Genomic DNA, 17,175 nt, shown 5'->3' on the forward strand with positions numbered 1-17,175 from the left:
CAAGGGGAAATACTGGGGAATGCTATTGGCCAAATTATATTGTTACATTGTATGTAAGTATGAATATATAAGAATCCCTCCATTGTGTACAATTAAAATGCACCAATAAAAAATATGGGCGAAAAACCCCTTAAGGCATTTAGAATTTCATCAGCCAAGTAACAGGAGACATGGAGAGAACAAATGGTGAACTTTACACATAATCCAAAATTTTAATTTGACCCAACAGTTTAAATTATTGCTCTTTCCTTTCTTTTACAGATCTATCTAGAGGGTAACCTTGAGCTCACACATACGATGCCTTTGTAGGCCACAGCCCTCAGTGTGTCTGCAGTGGGAGGCTTGGAAAGAAGAGGGAGCCTCTTCCTTAGGGCTCCAGAGCCCTGGAAGGAACCACAACTTGGCAGGTGGGGGTGGGCTGGATCTCAGCTCAGGCTACCTTCTCAACCAGGTGTCCTTGTGAAGCACACAAACTGCACAACTGTACACAGCAGCCCTGTTTAGCTATCGTGGTAATTTTGGATTATGTATCTGTTTCTCCACTCTGTCCAATTCAAGATGAAAACAGTTTTGCTCCAAAGGAGTCATGAAACAGGGCAAGTGGAGAAACTCTGAATAATGGACTTGACTATTCTGAACCTCAACATCCACTGATCCACCTTACTTATCTCATTCTAAACCCACAGACTCAGCTGAAAAGCCAAGAGTGTATTTACCTAGGATGGATTCCACCACAAACTATCTGAATTAATGTGGGAGGACCTGACTCGACTTTGATCTACCAGAGCAGAAACAGTGCTAATCTGGCTCACCATTGTTTCCCCAGCTCTTCACCTAGTACTTGATAAATTAAAAAGGGTTAGATAAATATTTATTACTGAACTGATTTTTAAAATAGGGGAATAATAAAGCCAATTGTGATTCTGTTTGTCACTGTTTTTCTTACAGTTTAGGCATGTCAAAAAATGCTTCAAACAATTCTTAAAAATGTATAGGGCAGTGGGAAAGAAATGCATTGGATTAAATCTTCAACACGCAATGTTTGGTAGTTAAAAACAGGAACTTTGGCTTCTCAAATTTTTATATGTTAAGCTGGGGACACTACAGTCTCAGCTTCCTCATCTCTAGAATGGGGCTAAGAATGCCCCTAGCTGAGTTGTTGAGATAAATTAAATGACAATATATGTAAGAAACATTTAGTACAATTACTGGCACATAGTAAACAATCAATGGTAGCTGATGTTTCCATGCTTTCAAAAGGCTAGAAAAAAATTTAAGTAAAAGAGGAAAAAATATCATATAAACATGGCAAAATCTGGACAACTGATGATCCCTGGGCATGTGCATATAGAAGTTTGTTGTATCACGCACTCTACTTTTATGTACATTTGAAACCTTTCATTTATTTCTAAGCCAAAAAGCAGGAAATCTGCAATTTCCTCTAAACCACCCAAATACTCAGTCAAGACTTCATCTATTGCCTCAACAAATATTTATTACATGCTGCATGCCAGGACTTTGTGTGGTACTACTACATGGGAGGGTGGGGGCCCTACCTTCAGGGAACCTATAGTCCAATTGGAAGAAAGACACTAAACACATAATCCCACATCCCACAAGTTACAGAAAATCCTCTAAGAGAAATGATCTGACTATGTTGATAGTGAAGAACTGTGTTCAGAGAAGAAAAGTAAGAAAGGCCCCTCTGAACAAGTGATGTGAAAACAGACTTGAAGGAGCTTCTCTAGAAAATGGAAGAGGGGAGAGCACAGGTGGTTGGCTCTCAGTAAGAATGGAGCATAATACAAGGAGAAAGTTGCTCTGAGGGGAGGCTAAAGAACTAGCAGAGCTTTGGAGGCCCCAGTAGCATTCAGACCCTTGTTCTGCACGCATTGGGAAGCCTCAAAAAGGAATACCAGAGTCGATGTTCATTAAAAAATGCTCTCTGGTCACAGAACAAGTTGAAGGGGGATGTGTGAATATGCATGGAATCTCTGAAGGATACACAAGAAGCGAGTAGTAATGGCTGCCTCTGAGAGTGGGAACTGGGGGACTCGATAACAGAGGTTGGAGAGGGAGATGTAATTTTCATTGTATATGCTGGATTTTTTTTCCTTAGGGATAATTTTATTATTTTTATGTCAATAAAAAACTCAACAATGGAGGCTGGGGTTGTGGCTCAGCAATAGAGCGCTCACCTTGCACATGCGAAGTGCTGGGTTCAATCCTCAGCACCACATAAAAATAAATAAATAAAATAAAGATTGTATCCAACTACTATAAAAATTAAAAAACAAAAAACTCAACAGTGCACATTTAACCCAGTTTAGTGACAAGTTCTTCAGCCTCTGCTTTTTCCAGTTTGGCAAGGTGAGCCTCAGAGTTTTGAACACAGGACACCCTCTCCTCAGTGATCTGTTATTGTAATTGATATTGTTCAATGGCTTAGCCAGAGCTCCTGGGTTCCAAGTTGACCTGTGTAAAGGCAATTGTGACTTACTTCTTCCGTGGACTATGTGTTCCAGTCTAGCTTTCTTTGATGGTATGGTATACCTAGATAGATGGTATTCTATCTAGGTATCCAGCTAGATAGAATCCACCTCATGTACAATTACCACCAGCTGAGCCTTCTTGTTCACCCCAAGGTGACAGTATTAACCCCTGCTGGAAGGATGGATGATCTCTTAATAAGGATACCACCTTTGCCTACAGCTTTCTTCTCAGCCAGGGACTCTGCTCTTGCTGTGTCTCTATACTTCTGGGTTAGCTTGCAACTGAGTGGCTGTCTGGTGGTCCCAAGCTTGAGCATATGAATGGCAGAACACATCTTCAGTCACTGAGAGAGGGAATCCTTTGCCACTGCAGCCAGAGGTAGCAGGCCCATTTGACAAAGCTGGTAAGGTCCCTTCTGGGCTGGATGTTCTATTCAGTGCCAAAATCCTTAGGCCTTTCCTCAAATGGATTTATCACCTGCTTGGCCTCCTGCTTCTTCATGGCAGCAGGACCTGAGCCACCTTCTTCCTCTTGGCCTTCCTTCCTCCCAACATCCTGGGCAGCTGGAGGAGAGTGATACACATGCCCTTTTGTACCGTTGATGGGTTTTCTATTAAAAACAAATAAAAACTCATTGTAAGAGAAAAACAATCACCTCTGTCAAATGAAAAAAAAATATCTAAACCACACATCACAAGCACACACTTACACACTTATACACACACACACACACACACACAGCATCGCAATAGAGTGGAAGACAGGCTGACAACAGATTTCCGCCAAACAAAAGCTTCCCCAGTGATTTGGCTTCATTTCTCTTTGTACCTTCCAGCAGCATGGCCCTCCAGAAGGTCCAAGAAGGATGTTTCCAAAGAGAATGCTGGAGTTTTTGAGAGTCTTTTAAGGCCTTGACTCTTGGAGCACTATTCATGACAGACTGCCTGAAGAAAAGTGTTGAGGCACTCAGAAGTGGCTGGTTCCTGGAGGGTTTTTCTAGGGCAGGTGCTGGGCTTTCGAAAGTCCTTGAGAGGCTTGCCCAAGGCTTGGAGAGGGGGCTTAGAGCAACGTAAAGATAATGCCTATGGGTCAGTGGTAAAGGAGGGGCCTCATGGGGGCCTCATCTTTGGGAACTGCCATTCTGCTGGCAGCAAAATATGCAACTTACTAAAGGAATCAGATGGTGGCTGATATAAGAGGGCTGATTTTATTCTGTGTGACCTTCCCCATGGCCTTTCTTTTTCTCCCTGTCATCCAATCATTTGATTACAATTTGCTTGAAGATTTTCTTTGTGACGCGTAAGAATATGGTTCAAAATATGTAAACCAGAGACTGCTTCGCGATGGAATTACGGGTTACATGTTTGTTCTTCCTCATATCTGAATTTTCTCCAACATGTCTACATTTTTAGTAGAGATAAACATGACCTTATCTTTCTCAAAGTTTGTATGCACTTTGTCACCAAGAAATTGGAAACTTCAACTTTGTGCTTTCGTATCAGAAATACAAAATAAACAAAAAATCAGGGTGTAGAACAGGTAAGGGATAGATACTGCCAAGGCTTTGAGCTTACATCCATACTTTTGTCTTTTCACCTTTTCTTTTTGAGGTTTCTTGTACCTCAAAGTTACAAGATTTTTTTTCTTGAATCTCCAGCTCTACATCCCCTGCCCCCATCTTATTCCCCCAACACCTGCAGCTGGGTCACCCTCTTGAACCATATTCTTCACTTCAGCTGCCTTTATAAATTAACTTTCTAAACTGGGAAAGCAATACTCCACACCACTAAGCAGAAGCAGTTTCACAAAGGCAGATGGAAACAGAGAAATGGGACCACATTCACTTGGTGATTTGCATAGGGCCAGACGCTGAAAGCAGGGGCCTCTATATTCAGCCAAGGCATTCTCACAACTCCTGAAAAGTTACCCCTCCCCTTGGTCAGAGGCCTTACCTGATGATCCTCCACCCCTTTAGGGCTGTAGCTGCACGAGTAGGTAGGGGCTGAGTACTTGCCCCAGAGCCAAGCTGCCTGGGTTCAAATCCTCACGCTGCCAGTTCAGCTCTGTGCAATCAAATGACTTTATTTCACTGAACCTCTATTTCTTCATTGAAAAAATGGGGGCACTATGAATTAAGTGAGATAATGCATGTGGCACCTACTGAGTATTTAGTTGATGTGAGGTATTTTAAATTTCAGTAATTCTTCCACTTTTTCCTGCAACTTCTCAACTCTCAAATGTAAATTTCTCTTTTAGATGTCAGTTTTTAATTTTATATATATATATATATATATATATATATATATATATATATATATATATATATATATTCCCCTTCTCCCAGGGCATGGTGGTGCACACCTATAGTCCCAGGTATCCAGGGGGCTGAGGAAGGAGGATTACTTGAGCCCAGGAGTTCAAGGCCAGCCTGGTCAAAATTTCATCTGGATTGCTTCTGAGGTGTCAGTAGCATAAGCAGGAAAGAATAACCTGATTATTTGTTGAGCTATGATTGAACAGTTCCTCAGAACAGTGTTCTGTGTGTGGAAGAAGAAGAAAGCGGAAAAGGAGACATTGTAGACTGAGTTCTCACCAGAGAGGGGCAAATGAAGGAGGATTTAGTCAGGAAGGTCCCCTGCAGGAGTTCAATGTTTAATTGTCTTAAATGATGGTATGATAGGATAGACAGAGCCATGGTCAGTGATTTGAGATTTAGAACTGTACATCTAGAACAATAGTTCTCAACTGGTGGCAACTTTGCTCCTCAGGTACATTTGACAATTTCTAAAGATCTTTTTGTTATCACAACTGGATGGGGGAGGGGTGCTACTGGCATCAACTAGGCAGAGGATAAACATCCTACCCGCCCAGGACATCTCCCTACAACAAATAATTGTCCAGCCCCAAATACCAATAGTGCCAAGAAACTGAATTAGTAGGTTTTTGCTTTTTGAGATAAATAAATAAATGTATGCATTGAGCATTTATTATGGCAACTGCTCAAGGCACTCTCCTTTGGACCATTTAATTCTTGCAACATCTGTGAGGCCAGTTATTATACATACATCTCTGCATTACAGACAAAGAGAGTCTTTGGAAACAGGGATTAGAAGCCATCCTTTGTTCACCAGCATTCTTAAAATATGTTTTCAAATATATATATATATATATATTATGGTAACAATGTTTTCAGACTCAGCTGGTAATAGCAGCCTCTTTTCCCATCATCACATCTAGGTCTCATCCTCACTCACCTAATGCCCATACCCCTACAAATGCTTCCTTTTCTTGGAGAAAGGAATCAAAATGCAGAAAAGCAGTAGCCACATGTGTTAATGATTATGTGATATCACCATAAAATTCCAGTCCCAGTAGCCTTCTCATCAATGCGTCTTTAGATAAGTCAAGATACTTCACCCCAATGGGCTGCTGTCCAAGCAGATTAAATTAAAAGAGCTTGTAGCACACTAGAAAGAAACTTATCAACATGATTAATCAGAAAGAGTTTCCCTGGCTGTTTGTTAACGCATTTTACCAAACAACTGAGGAATGTGACTGCTGGCTGTTGACCCCAGTAACCCAACACCACTGTGCTGTGCTAAATTGATAAATTAGTTTAAAAGAATGTTTACCTTCTTTACTGTATGGCTCAACTGGATGTCCTTTTATAAGAGGATGAGCCTGGCTTCCAAGTGTCTGGTGTGAAAGGCAAGAGACACAAAGAAAACTGAACTTACCATGTGAATGTACCACCTCAGACTCAGGTCCCTTGAGGGCAAAAGACAACATCCCTTCTTAGAAGTCCACCAAGGGAGAATATCGATGGTCTTTCCATAAAGCCATGAGTGTCTCAGTCGGGAACATTAGGATGTGACCTCCAATCACACTCCCTTTCAGAACTACTTGACTTTGGTAGCTAATTTAGGTCTGAGATGTGCAAAGCAAACACAAATGGTATTGCATCACTGAACAGGAATTTAAGTAAAGCAACAGCTTACTGGCATTTGTAAGAGCTAATGAACATGTGTAGTTTAAGGACTGAGTGTTTGAAAGGAGCTGGCACTCCTGGGTCAGACTGAATGACTTAATGGCTAACAACCACAGCTACTATTTATTGAGCACTTATTATGGCAACTGCTCAAGGCACTCTCCTTTGAACCATTTAATTTTTGCAACATCTGTGAGGCCAATGTTATTATACATCTCTGCATTACAGACAAAGAGAGTCTTGGGAAACAGAGATTAAGAAAAATGCTCACAAAATTTGCCTCTGCAGATTGGATTGAGTGGCAGGTGTGGTGAAGTGTTGGCTGAAGATCCCTGAGAGAGAATGCAAGAAGACAAAGTCAGAAAGGGAGGGGACAGCCTGGGCACTCGAAGTAAGGCAAAAGAGGCTTGAGTGGTCTGACTAGAATACCATCTGCCAGGGTCCAGAGCTCCAAAGTGTAGTGTGCAAATATTTTTGGTCTAAAAGGTCAATGTAGGTGTCTAATAACAGTAAATCACTTAAAGAAGTTATTCATTTTTCAGTTGTCATGCCTTTGGATTAATTCAAGGCAAAAAATATCTGAGTTTGGTGTTGATATGTTTTTAAAGTTTAACGCATGCTATTTTTTTTTTTTTTTTTTTAGCTAAGAGAAAGTCGGTCTTAGAGATTCTTTCTCTCATTACTGTTTGTGGGGTTTTGTTTGTTTGTTTTGCTTTGCTTTTTAGACAGGGTCTCACTATGTTGCCCAGACTGGTTTTACACTCCTGGACACGAGGTATCCTTCTGCCTTAGTCTCTTGTGTAGCTAGGACTACAGATGCGCACCACTGCACCCAGCTTAGCCTGATTTTTTCTTTCTTTTTGGTTGGGGGGAGTTAAACCCATGGGCACTTTACCACTGAGCCATACCCCTAGCCCATTTTTATTTTTTTTATTTTGAGATAGGGCCTCACTAAGTTGCTTAGGGGCTCACTAAGTTGATGAAGCTGGCCTCAAACTTGTCATCCTCCTGCCTCAACCTCCTGAATTGATAGGATTACAGGTGTGTGAAACTGTGCCTAACTAGACTGAGATTCTTCATAGGAAATCTAGCTAGAATTTAGGAACATTGTTTTCATTGTATTTATTTTTTATGTCACCTTTTATTTATCATGAGTGATAACTGGTTACCATAAATAATACTTTACGGTAATTATATAAAGTCTTATTTAAAGATGAATTCATTTTGTAGTAAATTTGTTGTAAAGAAAACTGATTAAAAAGAAGGATGAAGCCAGGCTTGGTGGCACACACCTGTAATCCCAGTGGCTCAGAAGGCTGAGGCAGGAGGATCATAAGTTCAAAGCCAGCCTCAGCAACTTAGTCTCTAAGCAACTTAGCAAGACCCTGTCTCAAAATAAATAATATAAAAGGGCTGGTGGTATGACTGAGTGGTTAAACACCCATGGACTCAATCCCTGGTGCAAAAAAAAAAAGGATGATACTCAGCTATGGCAAAAACCTGGACAGTGGTCTGGGAATGACTAAAATTTTGGCAGCACTGCAGGTGTCCTAGAGAGAGGTGCCTCTTAGAGGAAAACTAAGACTCAGGAAATCAAGGCCAATTGGGAGGACTGTGGAAGAAAAAAAGAAAGATTTGATATCAGATTAGATATTCACAAGGGAAGATATTAACAAAAGGAAAATCCTTCCTTGAATTTGTATTTGTGCAATACTGAGAAAAGCAGTTTAGCAAACATTTTCTTTATCTAAGACTATATAATGCAATAACTGGTTAAAAATGGAAATCCCTATCAATTAATTGACTGTTTTTGTTTACATAAGGGCAACCCATCACTTATTTTTCCATCCAACAGATTGGTGGGTTAAACACATACATACACATACTCTCTCTCTCTCTCTCTCTCTCTCTCTCACACACACACACACACTCTCTCTCACTGAATGGAGAGCAGTCGTTTTGGCAACACACTTGTTTGCTCTGTACAGGAATAGAACATTAACACCTGGAGGAAGAGTTGGCCTTTTCCATTCAACAAGGGAGCAGCTTTGTATCTGATGGAGTTTAAGGGGTAGCATATGACCTTCACCTTCCAACAGCCTTCCCTCTCACACAGGCACACATCTGACACGTATGCCATTTAGTTTACATATAGAAGTAGGAATTGGAATGAAGCCAAGAACTAATTTCATGATTAAATCTGGAGCGTTGGAAAATGAGTCTCTTGATGAAAGGAAGTTTTGGAGGGCTGAAGAACGTGAGAGGGAGTGTGGGGACCTCAAGGAGAAGAAGAGAGGACCCTGAAGCCCACTGTGCCTGCTTCCTCATTTTGCTCAGGGTCACGCCAGCTGGGATTAATATGAGCCACCAGCTGACATCTGTCAATGTTAGCTTGGTTCATCTTTGTTGTTAAATATTTCAAACATATAAGAAGTTAAAGGAATATTCTAACCATTAGTTACATAGTCATCACCTACAATGAATATTATTAACATTTTCAGCTCTATTTCAAGAGTCATCTTTGAGAATGGTGTTAGAAGTGTGGTCCTTAAGAGGCTCTGGAGTAAATCACCTGGGAAAGAAGGCCTTAGATACTGTCCAGAGCTACCCCAATGTTACTGAACATAATTCATATGGAATTAATGCTCTTATGAGAAGAGACCTGAGAGAGCTTCCTTTCTCTCCCTTTCTCTCTGCCACGAGGACAAAGACAGAAGACAACCATCTATGAACCAAGAAGCAGGCCCTTACCAGCACTGGATCTATCAGCACCTTGATCTCAGACTTCCCAGTCTCCAGAACTAAGATATTAATGTTCAAGTCACTTAGTGTGTGTTATGTTAGTGATTAAGAGACCCTACAAATAACAAGAAATCAAACGCCGAGAGTAGTGAAGTGACCCACCTAAGGTGTGGCAAACACCCAGAGCCATACCTACACACAGGCCTCCTGACTCTCCTGCAAGCCTCTTCCCCTCCACAGCCACCCACAGTTTTCCAGCAATGGATGGATGCCTGCTCCTCCCTCTGCCTTCTCAGAATCCTCAGGCTCAACCCAAAATCTGACTTTTCTTTCTTTATCATCTTATTTATATTTTTCTTTTCTAAATCTAGAATAAGTTCTACTGGCCTCCTCTCTCTCATAAAGGCTCTTTGGATAGAGCTATTTCCTGACCTGTTAATCAGAGAGGCTCATGTTTCTTTAAAAGTCACACTAATGTTAACAGTAATCATGGCAGTAACTAACATCCATTCAGTGCCCACTCTGTGCCAGGCCCTCTGCTGAGGGCTCTGTAGGCCTTGTCCATTGACCCTTCACAGCAGTATTATGAGATCATTACTATGATTTCCACTTTAGAGATGAGGTAACAGAGGCTCTGAGATGTTAAGGTTCAATCATGGGCACAGCTAGAAAGAGCTGGGATGCCACACCTGCAGGCCCCATTGGAGCACGGGTGGAGCTCATGTGCTTTGCCAGCTGGTCTCCTCTTATCTCTTCTCTCTCCTCGTCACCTAAATCAAGGGGATCCCCAAGCCTAGCTGCCTCAAGAAACACTCAGGAGTTTCTTAAAAACCAGGCATGGTGGCACACTCCTGTCATTCCAGTGACTCTGGAGGCAGAGGCAGGAGGATTGAAAATTCAAAACCAGCTTCAGCAATTTAGCAAGATCCTGTCTCAGAAAAGAGGGCTGGGGATGTAGCTCAATGGTTAAGTGTCCCTGCATTCAAATCCCAGTACAATCAATCAATCAATAGCTATATACTGAGGGCTGAAGGGGCAGCTCACTGTAGAGCACTTGCCAGCATGCACAAAGTCTGTAATTCGATCCTCAGCATTAAAATGAAATAAAATAAATAGATTCTGCCACATAGACACACACAGGCTCCTTGCCTCTCACCAGGTGATGCCCTGCACCATCTGGGGACGCACCCTCAAGAAGGTCATTGCCCAGTGGTGCAAGCCTATAATCCCAGAGTCTCGGGAGGCTGAGGCAGGAGGATCTCAGCAATGGCAAGGCACTAAGTAACTCAGTGAGTCCCTGTCTATAAATAAAATATAAAATATAAATTAAATAAAATAAAAATATAAATAAAATAGGGCTTAGTGGTTGAGCATCCCTGAGTTCAATCCCTGGTACCAAAAACAAACAAAAAAAGGTCATTGCCAAATGCGGCCCCTCAACCTTGTACCTCCAAAGCCAAATTGATGAGTGAATCTTGTATGAAAGTGCAGAACAGTCCACAGAATCTTTTTTTTTTTTTAATATACTCTTTAAAAAAAAAAAAAAAAAAAACCTTTATTTCATTTGTTTGATTCTCTTGTGATGCCAGGGATTGAACTCAGTGCTTCACGAATGCTAGGCAAGCCCTCTACCAATGAGCCACAACCCCAGCCCCCAAACAATCTTAACAAAGACGAAGTTGGAAGACTCACACTTTTCAATTTCAAAATTTACTATATATCATCCATTGTTATTTCCCCAGCTTCTGAGTTGTATATAATTGCAAAAAATATTGTAAGCAATTGGTTAATATTATAATAATAATTATTCTTATAATATATGATATAAATTTATATAATGTAAATATTATATAATATTTATATAGTTATAATCTTATAATATTTATATAATATTATATATAAAACAAAATATTTATATAATAATGATAATTATTATAATATTTATTATACCATAGGCCCACCATTTGCTCGCTCAGTGTTCTAGGCCACAGCCCAAGAATCTGTACTTAGAACAATCTTCCCAGGTGCTGCTGGGGCACACCAGGCTTGGGGACCTCTGTTAGAGCTGTTGACTTTTCCAGCTGGCTGGAGCCAAAGTGTCCAGGCTGTGAGACCTCCTGCCCTTCTCTTCCCCCTCACACTGGCTGCTCAGGTAATTTCATTTATACCCCTTGTCATGTCCTTTAGTGAGAACAAAGGTGCTGTGTCAGGACTGGGGTCCTGTAAAATACCTGGCTGCTTAAGAAAATTCAGACGTGGGACCCTCCTGCCACTTGCCCCCTACAGAGGGAAAGTTGTTATATGGAAGCAGAGGCCAGGGGCCCAGGAGCTGGGGGAAACATAACCACCACCAATTGTCTCACCTTCTCCTTTTCCTGGGGAAGACTGTTCTTCTCTGCACATCTTTCAACTCTTCTAGTCAGTGGGTGTCCAGCCAGGTCTTGAGTCAGGAAGTCTAGGACATTTGGGTCAATATTATTGAATTGATTTCATAGCATCCCAGGGGAGGCAGAGTCATGAGAAGTTAGAGGGGAGACTGAGAGTCATTTGGTCATTTTATGGATAGAAAACTGAGTTTCAGAAATAGGAATATGCTTTCATTTTGGAGGGAGGTATCCAAATTTTAACACATATTTATCTATGAGCAGATTCAGGGCTTACCCTGAGCCTGATAATGTTAACTTAGCAAGTAGAAGAGTTGGTTAACTATCCATGACAAAGAATAGAATGTTCCCCTGGGGTTACCAAATTAGCTCTCTGAAGTGTTTGAAACTTTCTCTCTGGTACATATTGATTGGGTAGATCTGGAAAGTATTTCACTTGTCAATGGGTACACAATTATTTGGAAAGTCATTCTCAGAAAGCTATATTCATATTACTTAGAAATTTTTTCCCTACAAAAACTTCCTGTCAATAGCCAGGACTGGAATTGAAGAGTGGACCGTGGACTCCAGGTATGTGACAAACCCAGGACTTGCCAATACCTGGGCCTGAGCTTTCCTCAATCATGTCTTTGTCTATGATCTTATATGATTGGTATTATTCAATGGCTCTTGAACTTTGTCAGCTCAGCTATTACTCAATCAAAACAATCTTCCTGTTGAAAAAATTTTTAGAATTGTAGACAATCAAGTGCCACACGGTTTCCTGTCTGTGCTGTAAAATCTCCAACTTTTTCAGGAAAAATAATAGCCAATGTCATTGAAAATGTTGAACATGTTCCATGCACTAGGCACTGTTCTAAGCACTTAGTTCACTGGACTCTGCAACAATCTTTTGAAGTAGTTACTACTATTATCCCTTACTACTATTATCACTTTATAAAGTAAGGAATATGAAATTCCATTCTTGGGATGCATCCCTAGCCAGGCTTACTGCCAAACCTGCCCCCTTGAAGATAGTACACTTCCTCATTCTAAAAGTGAGATTTGAGATGTTGAGAACTATCTACTTTATAATGATTTTAATGAAAAAAACTTATTGAGTGTCTTTGATAGGGAAAATCGTGAAGTGGATACAAAGGTATTTAAGAGACAGCACTTTCAAGGGGAGTCAAATAGGTATTCAATTAATATATTAAAAGGCAAAATATGCAAGGACTACATTGGAGGCCTAGATGAAGTGCAATAAAAACATCAAAGAGGGATGGTCAATGAGCAGGCAGTGCGCAATGACTTCCTGGAGGAGGTAGCCTTTGTGATCTCCTTGAATGACAAATAATGTACTTTTAGTGAAAAGAGGGAATGGGCAGTCCCCAGCTGCCGGACAGTGTGAACTCACCAGCTGTGCAGCTTCATCTTGGGACCCCAATTTCCTCCTCAGGCCAAGTGGAGGGTGGTTCTGTGGGTCATTGTGAAGATAATGCATCTCCAACAGCACACAAGAGGGGTTTACTGATGCTCTGTTCCCTTTTGGGCTCACTGAGTCATTTCCGAACCCATCGCTCTGGGGCCCCTGCCCAGCAAAGCTATACTCTGGCCAAATATTCAAAAACAGCTGAGCCACTTAAACTCAACAGGATTTGTAAAGGAAATGAGCACTGTGGCTCAACCTCAGTGGTGTGGCGAGGAGCTACCGTAACAGGACAAATGGATTGTTTATCAGCTTTCTATCTGTCCCTAACAAAACCATGTGAAATGAGGCATTAAACCCGGTTTTTTAAAAAGATGACAAACACTGGCTAATTTACTGGAGTAGAACATATTGAGCCAAATGTTTAGTTTTGCATTAAATCTATATCTAGCATTTGCATTAAAAGGAGCAAAATGTAGACTTTATTGATGCTTCAGCGCCCATTTCAGATTAATGCTTAACATTGAAAACTGTGCATGAAATTGCAAATGTATCAGCAAACAAATCAGAAGGGGCAGGCTAAGTGCTCTGTGCTTATTCATAGCCACCCCTTGCCAAGGCTGCCGATGTGTTATTGCAGGGCTCATTTGGCCACGCTTGCCTAGGCTGTGTATAGTTAATACCCCTCATTGCCTAGCTAAATACCCTCCTAGATAGATAGATAGTGAGGAGACATAGAAGACATGGGGGACTAGATCATTTTTGTGTAATAAACAATTAAGTCATGGTATACTTCTTTTGTTGTGTTGTTGTTGTTGTTATTTGGGGGTGGGGAGATTGGCATTGGGGATGGAATCCAGGGGTGCTTAACCACTCAGCTACATCCTCATCCAGTTTTATTTTTTATTTTGAGATAGGGTCTTGCTCAGTTGCTTAGGGCCTACCTAAGTTGCTGAGGCTGGCTTTGAACCTGCCATTCTCTTGCCTCAACCTCCTAAATCACTGGGATTACAGGCATGAACCGTCATGCCTAGCTATGATATACTTCTTGATTCATACTTGATGTTCTCAATATAATTAGGTTAGTATCTTCTGAAAAAGCTGTTAGCTTCCATAATCATTATTCATGGTCACAGTTTAGCTGACATAGCCAAGAAATAAAAAGGACTAACAATCTTACAATAAAAATAATCATTTAAAAAACAGAACCTGGGGCAGAGCGCTTGCCTACCATGTGTGAGGCACCAGGTTTGATCCTCAGCACCACATAAGAATCAAGTAAAGATACTGTGTCCACCTATAACTAAAAAATAAGTATTTTTTAAAAATTTAAAAATTAAAAATAGAACCTAATTTTTGCCATGGCTAAAACTAGGAAGATGAAACTTTTTCCCATTACGAAATGAGAACTTTTATTTATTTATTTTTATACTTTTAAATCTTGATTCTGGTTGTTTATATGCAGATATGCAACTGGGTATGAATAAATTCTGCAGCATATTTCACTACTTAGAGCGATAAAAATTAAATGATGTATAAATGAAAACTGTTACAGTTTTGTACCAAGAAGCAAGCTAGTGTAATTTTTATGGAAGTAGGTCTGAGTCAAATTGCTTGGGTTAGAATCCCAGCTCTGGTTCTTACTTGGCAATTACTGATTGGCAAATCCACATGAATTTGGAATGAAGGAGGGTTAGATCCTCAAATCAGAGGAAGATGGTGTCACAGGAGGAAAACTGAAAGGCATGCAAGTAGCTGGAAAATCATAGATGCCAGAACTACTTGAAGATATAATAATGAGGGCTGGGGATGTGGCTCAAGTGGTAGCCCGCTCGCCTGGCATGCGTGCGGCCCGGGTTCGATCCTCAGCACCACATACAAACAAAGAAGTTGTGTCCGCTGAAGACTAAAAAAAAAAAATATTAAAATTCTCTCTCTCTCTCTCTCTCTCTCTCTCTCTCTTTCTCTCTCTCTCTCTAAAAAAAAAAAAAGATATAATAATGTAACTGAGGAAATAGAGGGCAGGAACAAAGGCCCACTCTTAAGTCCATAGGTCTAACCAAAGCCAAGAGGTTAAAGATTTAATAAAAAGCTGAGGAATCATTTCTGACAACAATGAGGATCCATAAAATAGGTTCACATCCAGCCCTAATTTACCAAACCAACTCCATATTCAGGGTTTGCCCCACCCATTGCAGGTTGGTGATCACATCAGATCAAGCTGTATAATTATAGTGGCCAGGAAGAGATTTCTTTCTTTTTTTTTTTTAATTTTTATTTTTTAGGTGTAGATGGACACAATACAATGCCTTTGTTTTTATGTGGTGCTGAGGATGGAACCCTGGTCCCGCCCGCGCTAAGCAAGCGCTCTACCCCTGAGCCACAATCCCAGCCACCCCCCACCCCCAAGAGATTTCTTGTTGGTTTTAGAGAGCAAAGTGCAGTATGTCAGAGAGGAGAGGTGATAGATTGTCTACAGACCTCCAGACACTTCATTTTGATTTTATGTTCCATCTTCGTGTTTTATTCAGGCAGGTATTCTCTCTGAAATCATAGCATACCAGATTAAATACTAGGACTACTGACATAGGCCATTGCTGAGGGTGTCAGTATCACCCAGGACTCAATTTCAGGGTGCTTTGGTTCTAGGAATATCTCCCAAGGATTCTTGTACTGTTTTGAGGGATCCTTGCTCTGTGTTTTGGTCCCAGAGAATAGAACACCATCAGCAAAGTCTCTATTTCCCAAAACTGGGTTCAAATTTTAGAGATACTTTGTTAAATATATTTTTGTCTTCTATAGAACTCAGAGCTTTCAAGATGTTAATGTGCTGCATAAATATCCAAAAGAGAGTAAGACACATCCAATTTAACCCTGGAATAACTCTCTTAGGCTAGTCTTTCTTTCTTTCTTTTTTCCTTCCATTTTTTTTTTTTTTTTTTTTGTTAAGAGATGGGGTCTTCTTATGTTGCCCAGGCTGGCCTCAAATTCCTGAGCTCAATTGATCCTCCTGCCTCGACCTTCCAAGAAGCAGGGACTACTGGTATACACTATTATGCCTGGCATAGGCTAGTATATTTCTAACATTTCCTCTGAAAGCCATTTTTCTAAGCTTTGAATGTGGGAGGTTCCACTTTTACTTGATGTAAAAAGCCAAAAGGGGATGTTCCTTCCACATTGATAAGCAGAAGATAGATAACCTACAAAACCATAAATTGTTTGAGCCCATCCGAGAAGTAACCAAGGAAACTAAATTCCAAAAGATGATAGACCCTTCCAAGCAGACAGGGCATATCAACTGTTTCTCTTTTGACAGAGAATGGGAATAAGAAATAATCACCATAAAACTGGTTAAGAAGAAAACAAATTCTTACAGGCCAAGTGTAAACTAACATGGCAGATTAGAATTCCTGTGCACTCCAGATCCAAGAGAAATCTCCATCTACTTGCCATCCCTTTTCTGTTGGCCTCCACTTGGTGCCCATGAGAACTATCGGAAGCTGGACCTGAGAGAACTTTTCCCTGTGGTGGTACAGCCCTGAAGCACCTGCTAAGGTTTGAGGATGAAGTAAGAATACCTGGAGAAGCCCATTGGAGCTCCGGCCATGTATGAGAACAAAGTGGTACTTGTCTGCCCTAGAAGAGGGACAAGAAGCACACTCGTGTCCAGAGTTCAACTCTGATATAAACCAGTGATCTGCTGGTGATGGTGAGAAACAGGAGACTGTTGAGCTGGATCCTCTATCAATTAAAAAAAACAGGTGAAATGGGAGGGGGGTCAAGACATCTTCCTGTACTCTGGATCCAAAACTTAATTGCCGCAGTCTGGCTGGGCACAAATAACCAAACCGCCACAAAGCCTTATAGGTTCAAATAGCAATTCTTTATTCCCCAACTCTCACCGGCACTGCACACACACTACTCGGGAACACACTCCTTCCACCAGGCTCCGCGCGCCCAATCTCTCCGAACCCCCAAGAGAACTCCACAGGAACTCCAAAGTAGCGGGCGACGGAGGCAGATTCCCGGAGCCGCCCTATTCCCGGAGCAGGGTCCATATACAACTCAATCAATCCAGCATCACAGCAATTATATACAGCTTAACTCAAATCATCATCTCAATGGTTAGCTGGTGTCGCCTTTCAACCATTCCCTCTGGC

The sequence above is a fragment of the Marmota flaviventris genome, chromosome 4, assembly GCF_047511675.1.
Source record: "Marmota flaviventris isolate mMarFla1 chromosome 4, mMarFla1.hap1, whole genome shotgun sequence".
Taxonomy (NCBI): Eukaryota; Metazoa; Chordata; class Mammalia; order Rodentia; family Sciuridae; genus Marmota; species Marmota flaviventris.